Source organism: Priapulus caudatus, unplaced genomic scaffold (genome assembly GCF_000485595.1).
Source record: "Priapulus caudatus unplaced genomic scaffold, Priapulus_caudatus-5.0.1 Scaffold246, whole genome shotgun sequence".
In the NCBI taxonomy this organism is placed as follows: Eukaryota; Metazoa; Priapulida; class Priapulimorpha; order Priapulimorphida; family Priapulidae; genus Priapulus; species Priapulus caudatus.
The window spans coordinates 278,483-284,930 of NW_014577307.1; the positions used below are offsets into that span (position 1 = coordinate 278,483).

At 39.8% G+C, this 6,448-nt stretch overlaps 1 long non-coding RNA gene across 1 annotated transcript in view; it reads left to right on the plus strand.

Moving 5' to 3' along the window:
• The first annotated feature begins 650 nt into the window (after window positions 1–650).
• LOC106807993 overlaps window positions 651–6,448 on the plus strand; it is a 16,024-nt gene continuing 10,226 nt past the window's right edge. Inside the window, exon 1 of the long non-coding RNA XR_001393736.1 lies at window positions 651–781. This is a non-coding gene — a long non-coding RNA (uncharacterized LOC106807993). The remainder of the gene's footprint in view (window positions 782–6,448) is intronic.

Below are 6,448 nucleotides of genomic sequence, written 5' to 3' on the forward strand. Positions count from 1 at the left end.
TTACCATAAAAAAACCGCATGGATGCGTGCGTTGGTGTGCATGCCTAATTAGCCATACAGCCAGCCATATAGCCTATAGCCATGCGTCGTTTCGGTGCACGAAGTAAGAGAGTAAATTACTCACGTGTGTGCCGGGCTTTAGCGTCGGCACTCGTTGGCGGCTACCGGTGTTTATCTGATGCGGTAACGTGGCTTTCCTCTCTCTCTCTCTCTCTCTCTCTCTCTCTCTCTCTCTGTTCGAGGCGGCGCTGTAGTTTAAATCCCAGGCGATTTAAAAAAAACACGCGACACCGGCGAATATTTTTGCGCGGTAGCGCGCGCGTGAAATATTAATCGTTGCAAAAACGAATTTGCTGCGTGGGACCATATATTTCAGATTAATCATGCCTCGTAGATAATTAATCAGCCGAGTTAAACGACGATCGGCGTATATTCTACCTGGTATTTGACTCGCCAATCTCTCCTCAGGCTCGCTCTCTTTCTGCACGGCCTTCTCAGTTGAGTAAGGATGTCTCAGATAAAGAGTGAAATAGTCGGACGGGCTTCAGTTGACGAGTAATGATGCATCACATAAAGAGTAAAATAGATGTGTGTGTTCCTAGTCTAACTATAAAGTCTACATGCATATTTTGATTCGCTTGGCAGGTGAGTTTAGCTAGCTGCCGGACGCGTAGAGGTCCACGCGTGAGCAACGGGAAGGATGACTGGACGAGACATCATGATTGAAGCTACACTGATGACGAGATGAACAAGTATTCCATACTCGGTGTCGTCGGAGAAGGTACGTTGCCGCGCTGTTGTTGTTGTTGTTGTTGTTGTTGTTGTTGTTGTTGTTGTTGCTTTTTTTGTTAGCACGAAATGGTTAGGTGGAGTGCTAGGTTTAGAACGTACGCGGTGTGTTTAAACCTACGTAATGTAGGATTCTTTTTCATGGAGGAATGGCGGTATTCACGCGTGTAGAAATCATGTACTTGTTCGATGAAATTTTGCTCATGTTTGTAGAAAATTGTGCATTTTTGTTGCAAACAGTGTATAATCAAGGCGTTGTTCAATACAATGCATGTGTTGGGGATATCGTCAAGAGTAAGATAATAAGACGTTCGTATGGTTCACTTCTGATATAAATAGTGTATGAGGCATTTTGCACAAGGGAGTGTACATAAAATGTTATTGAATACAGTTTGTACAAAACACAGTGTAAAAATACAGCGTACAAGCGTACAGTGTATAATCATTGTTATAGCGTACAAGATACTTTTTTGGAGTTTAGCGAAACATCTAAAACAGGCTAATGTCGTATATAGGCACTGCGTCTGTTTTGATTAGACATGCAGTGACAGCATGTCACGCAGACACGCAGTGTGTCATGGGTGAAGGTTTTTACGTTTTGTTTTTGTTAGTGTTTAGAGTGTTACGTTATTATATACGTGTGTTATTTTTAGTTAGTGTTTATACTTTTATCATAAATCACCTGACTGTGTGACAATATATGATCAGGAGTGTCATAATATACATATATGACACTCCTGATATATAATCATAATCGATAAGGCGATGGTAAAAAGTTTAGGTGTGAGGCTTGACGACGTTTATGCATGATGTACAGCTGAACAGCTCTAGCTCTGCCCAGGCCATAATAAACATATTGTTTGTTTGCCCTCACCCGACCGACCCGCCAAAAAAGGGCCGACTCAAAAAAATTTATTGATCTTTCTCATTATTTTTTTTTTACAAATTGTATCACTGTACATTATATAAATCTGTAGGCAATAGATTATATGTACCAAGCAAAAGAAACATTCAACATAAAAGGTATCTCCGCACAAGCACACCCGAGCATGTAGAGCCTTGTAAAAAGACCGCTTCAAAAACAAAAGCCTACCTATACTACCTACCCAAACTTTTCAGCCTGGGCCGGATGAGGGCAAACAACGATTTTTTTAATTGTGGCCTGAACAGCTCTGCCTGATGCCGATGTGCGGGCGTCCGCATGAGTAGATGTGCACGCTTGCAGGAAGGCAGCAATGGCATCGTAAAATTTAAAAGCAGCTAATATAAATCCAAAATAATAGCTCATATAAATCCACTAGATAGCTATAGTGTGAGTAGTACAAAGTAGTAGTACATAGAGTAGTAGAACTTATAGTTATAATGTCTGTTAACGCGTAGTTGGCGCTGTTTCTTTCATGCCGCCTTAGTATAGGCTTGATATGAGAGCTGTGAGTGATACACATGAGCGAGAGTGAGAGTGAGGCTGAAGGGGTCGTTGTCGTATCAGGTACTACAGATATGTACCAGAGGTACATATATATGTATACACAAAGTGTACCAGACTTGTACTACAGAAGTGTACCCTAACCCTAACCCTAACCCTAACCCTAACCCTAACCCTAGCCCTAACCCTAACCCTAACCCTAACCCTAACCCTAAACATACCTCATATAAAAATATAAGCATAATACTAAACAACCTAAAATTACCTCGGGTACATATATGTAGTACCTGATACGACAACGACCGTTCGTGCGAGAGTGAGAGTGAGCGTGCGATGTGTCTGTCTGTGAGTCGCTCATCTCATACTGCCGCACATGGAAATAATATAGGCGACTATAGTGATTATAGTAATATATAGTGTCTCTATATATTTCTATGCTGCCGCATCACAACCACACGTATGGCATCCATAGTAGCCATGCATGCGTTCTGCAGATAGACAGAGATGCTCACGTGACCAAACGTGATCCAACTTCCGTGAATTTTGTTTTGTTTCAGCTTTAGTTGTTTGTCAGTGTGTGCTAGGAGATGACTTTCACGTTGAATCTCATTTATCATCTCATTTTATAATGTGAAGTTTGTAAATATTATTAATAACGGGCCTGTGAGTGTCCCCCTACGTTTCTTATTTTTAGCTCATCTGACATAGTCAGATGCAGCTTGTAGAATCGCATAATCGTCCGTCCGTCCGTCCGTCCGTCCGTCCGTGCGTCCGTCCGTGCGTCCGTCAACAGTTGGGCACAAATCTAAACGGCTCGACGTACGGTCACGATATTCGGGATTAGGGTTAGGGTTAGGCACATTGGTTTTATTGGGACCCATGTTCTCTATCCTTGGGCCAATACTTCTATGAGTGTTAGTGTGAGTTGCATAGAGCAATGCGTTGTGTCCTAGAAATTGTATGATTTGACGCTATTCTGTTGTCTCTCGCTATGCCTAGAATAGTGTCACATCATACAAATTTATAAGTCACAATTTATTTGTCTACGAGTTGGGTAGTGCCAGTACTTCTATGAGTATGACTTCTCATGGGATCAGACTGCCTTTAGAACCCCAGTAGGTACATCATGACCATGCAGTGCCTACCATCACCTAAATCATATCAAAGTCGTCACCACATATCCAGGAAGATACCAGCTGGTTATCATAGTAATAATCATACGTTATTTAACTCGCTCATTATGCCAGATATTTACCCAGAGATCTATTTAAACCTTCTGATCACTAGACTTTCACGAATCCGAACCTTAACCTTACCATTCCCACAATTACGAGTAGACAAATTATTCAGAGTAATGGCTGTGTTGAAAGTTATGCAGTACCCATTCAGACAAGATTGATCTGTCTGATTAATTTAAATAAGTATAATCTGGTTAGGGTGGCCACTCCCTTTCCTTAGCTTTACACCATAAGTCACTAGACTATTCACTGAATCAGGCTTCTCTAATACATTCAAAAAAATGCAAGTATTTTCTCGACAAATATTTGACATTTTTTAAACATACAATAGAGTCTGATAGACAGATACAGTCCATCCATGTGTGATATTCTGAATGTGGCAAAGATGGAACTTCGTGAATGTTTAAGAGGCAGCTAGATTGGTGCCTAGAAGAAAGAGATATTTTATTAATGATTTACAAACACTATATATGTGCTTCTGGGCTTTATTTTTAAAACCATATTTCACTATAATAATCATACGCACATGTGTGAGTAGACACACATTGCTTATCAAAGCAATTACACGATTTTAAACTGAGTGAAATGATAATAAAGCTAATTTGTGTGGTGAATCATGCAGGACTGAAAATGTTTTTGTTGTTTTTTAAAAATGTCTTGAGAACCAGAAGTGGCCATTTTTATAATTTTTATTTAATTTGCATGAGTAGCATATTTTTATCGATATATGCAACATGCAGTGATGCAATGCTATCACTGTTATTTTCTGCATGTTATCGTTCTTTGGAAAGTGAAAATAACTTCATGTGAAACGACTTGTGTTTTTTTGTAAAAAAAAACTACGTTTTTTGTGGTACCCACGTGTGTGGGTATGTATATATTTGTATATATAGGCCAGGACCATACTCTATGAGTATGAAATTACTACGTAAATCATTAACATGTGCAGTGATCGATACACTGGCTACAGCTATATAATGACCATTCTTTTACAGGAATCGGAGACTTGGTTTGAATTTGCAGGGGGTGTACCTACAGTAGTGCAACTTTGCAACAAGTGCGCTGCATATGCGTGCACTCCTGCACTGAACTGTGATTGGCAAGCACAGCTGGGGAAAATAGACTTTGTAAATATTCGTCATTCATTATTCACAAGTACAGACAAATTCTGAATTGATGATTGCTCTTGATGGTCCCAAGAGAATACCTATCATTTTCAAAAGAGATTGGAGCCAGACGTATAGAGAAAATCTAAGATGTGCACTTGAGACTCTGCTTTGTCTTGGTTGAAAGTAGACATCAGTTGGGGGTTATCATGTAAAGAACATATGTAAAATAAATGAGGATGTTCCTTTAGCATGTGGTGTGTCTTGAAAAATAGGACACAATCAAAAACCACATATCCTGATTTACTGTAAACAGTACAAACTCACAAGAATTATGTCGTTAGGGGCAAATGAGGGCTTCATTATTCCATGAGAGTAAAATATAGATTTTTAAACTAGGATAGCAGGTTAGATGCAAAGTGTATGCACTCACACATTACCCAGTACGTCCATGTTTGGTACTACGCACGACTGAAATTTTACGTTTATAATCGTAGCAACAGACCTCAGATGAGCCCAGACGCTCTGCGGCTCTTGTTCAACTATGCTGTTGATGGTCTCTCCTACTTTCCTACCATTTTCACTGGTTGTTTGTGTGTGTATTTGCCTCACATTTTAACTACCATTTTCTTAAAGTTTTTAAGATTTGACCAGATAACATGCAAAGCGTCTCACTGTTGCATGGAAATCAGGCACATCTGGATTAGCACTCAAGCGACTGTTTGGTGAGTACGATGAGTGAGCATAGTATTAGTATAGCTCTGGTATAGTATAGTATCAAGAGCGTATAAAGAAGGCTCTTGATAGTATAGTATTGTAGCAGGGCTGCTACGTCATTTCAGCGCGTAAGCCCGGAGATATTTTAAGCCGGTGACATCACCGCGTTCAAGATAGCGGATTGCGTAGCAGTTAAAACTAGCGCGCAGTTCGAGATCTAGAGCGCGCCAAGTTAGAACATGACGGACTAGTCATTACGGACTAGTCATTACGGACTAGTCAAAGAGCTTATAATGATAAATTATGAATCATTATAAGCTCTTTGTTATAGTATAGTATTAATGAGGTTTCAACGATGATAAATGAGGGCCTGTCCGCTCGTTGAGTGCGAATTGTAGCAACTGGAATGGAATGTCCATAATCATAGTGTGGTCTCGAATTGTTTACATACGGTTGCGGTGCTTCTTTGGAATGACTAATTTCTTGACTTATTATTAACTTGCTAATATGCGTATGTGGGAAATTCGCAATCTCTATCTGCTCTATGAATGATGTTTCTAGAGTTGCATAAGCAATATCAGTGTCTCATGGGGCTACAAAATTCTGATCACATTGATTGAACCGTTTTAATTTACTAGGATGTCGTGTATTTGACTGATGTTAGCCTCATCAAATTATCTACACAAGTGCTCGTTATGCAGGAAACATTTTTTTTCTCAGTAACTTGAAAAAGAGGTACAACTGCTGGTCAATTATACAGATGGGAAAAAGCATAAAAATATGGAAAAGGGACTAGTCTAGCAAAAGCTAATGATATTCGTAGAAGACGAGCGTGCCAGCACACCAGCCTGTGTACCAAGTAGTTTAAATGCACACAGAGCAGTCCCCACTATTACCCCAATTCAAAGACCAATGTCCTACTGTGAGAGTATACAAGAAATAGTCGGGAAAGCAGAGGTTGATCAGTAGATTTATAAAGATGTGTCGAGAGGACGTGCCTTTTGATTCTTGTGATGGAATCAGTGACATTTTTGGTAAAGTTTTACCTGGACCAGTGCGAACTGGCTTTACTCTGAGTAGATATAAAGTGCCATATTAGTCTACTAGCCACCCCTATGTGTTCTTCATTGAACCTAGAAATGTCGAGTACTATAAGGTTTTATGTTGGAAAT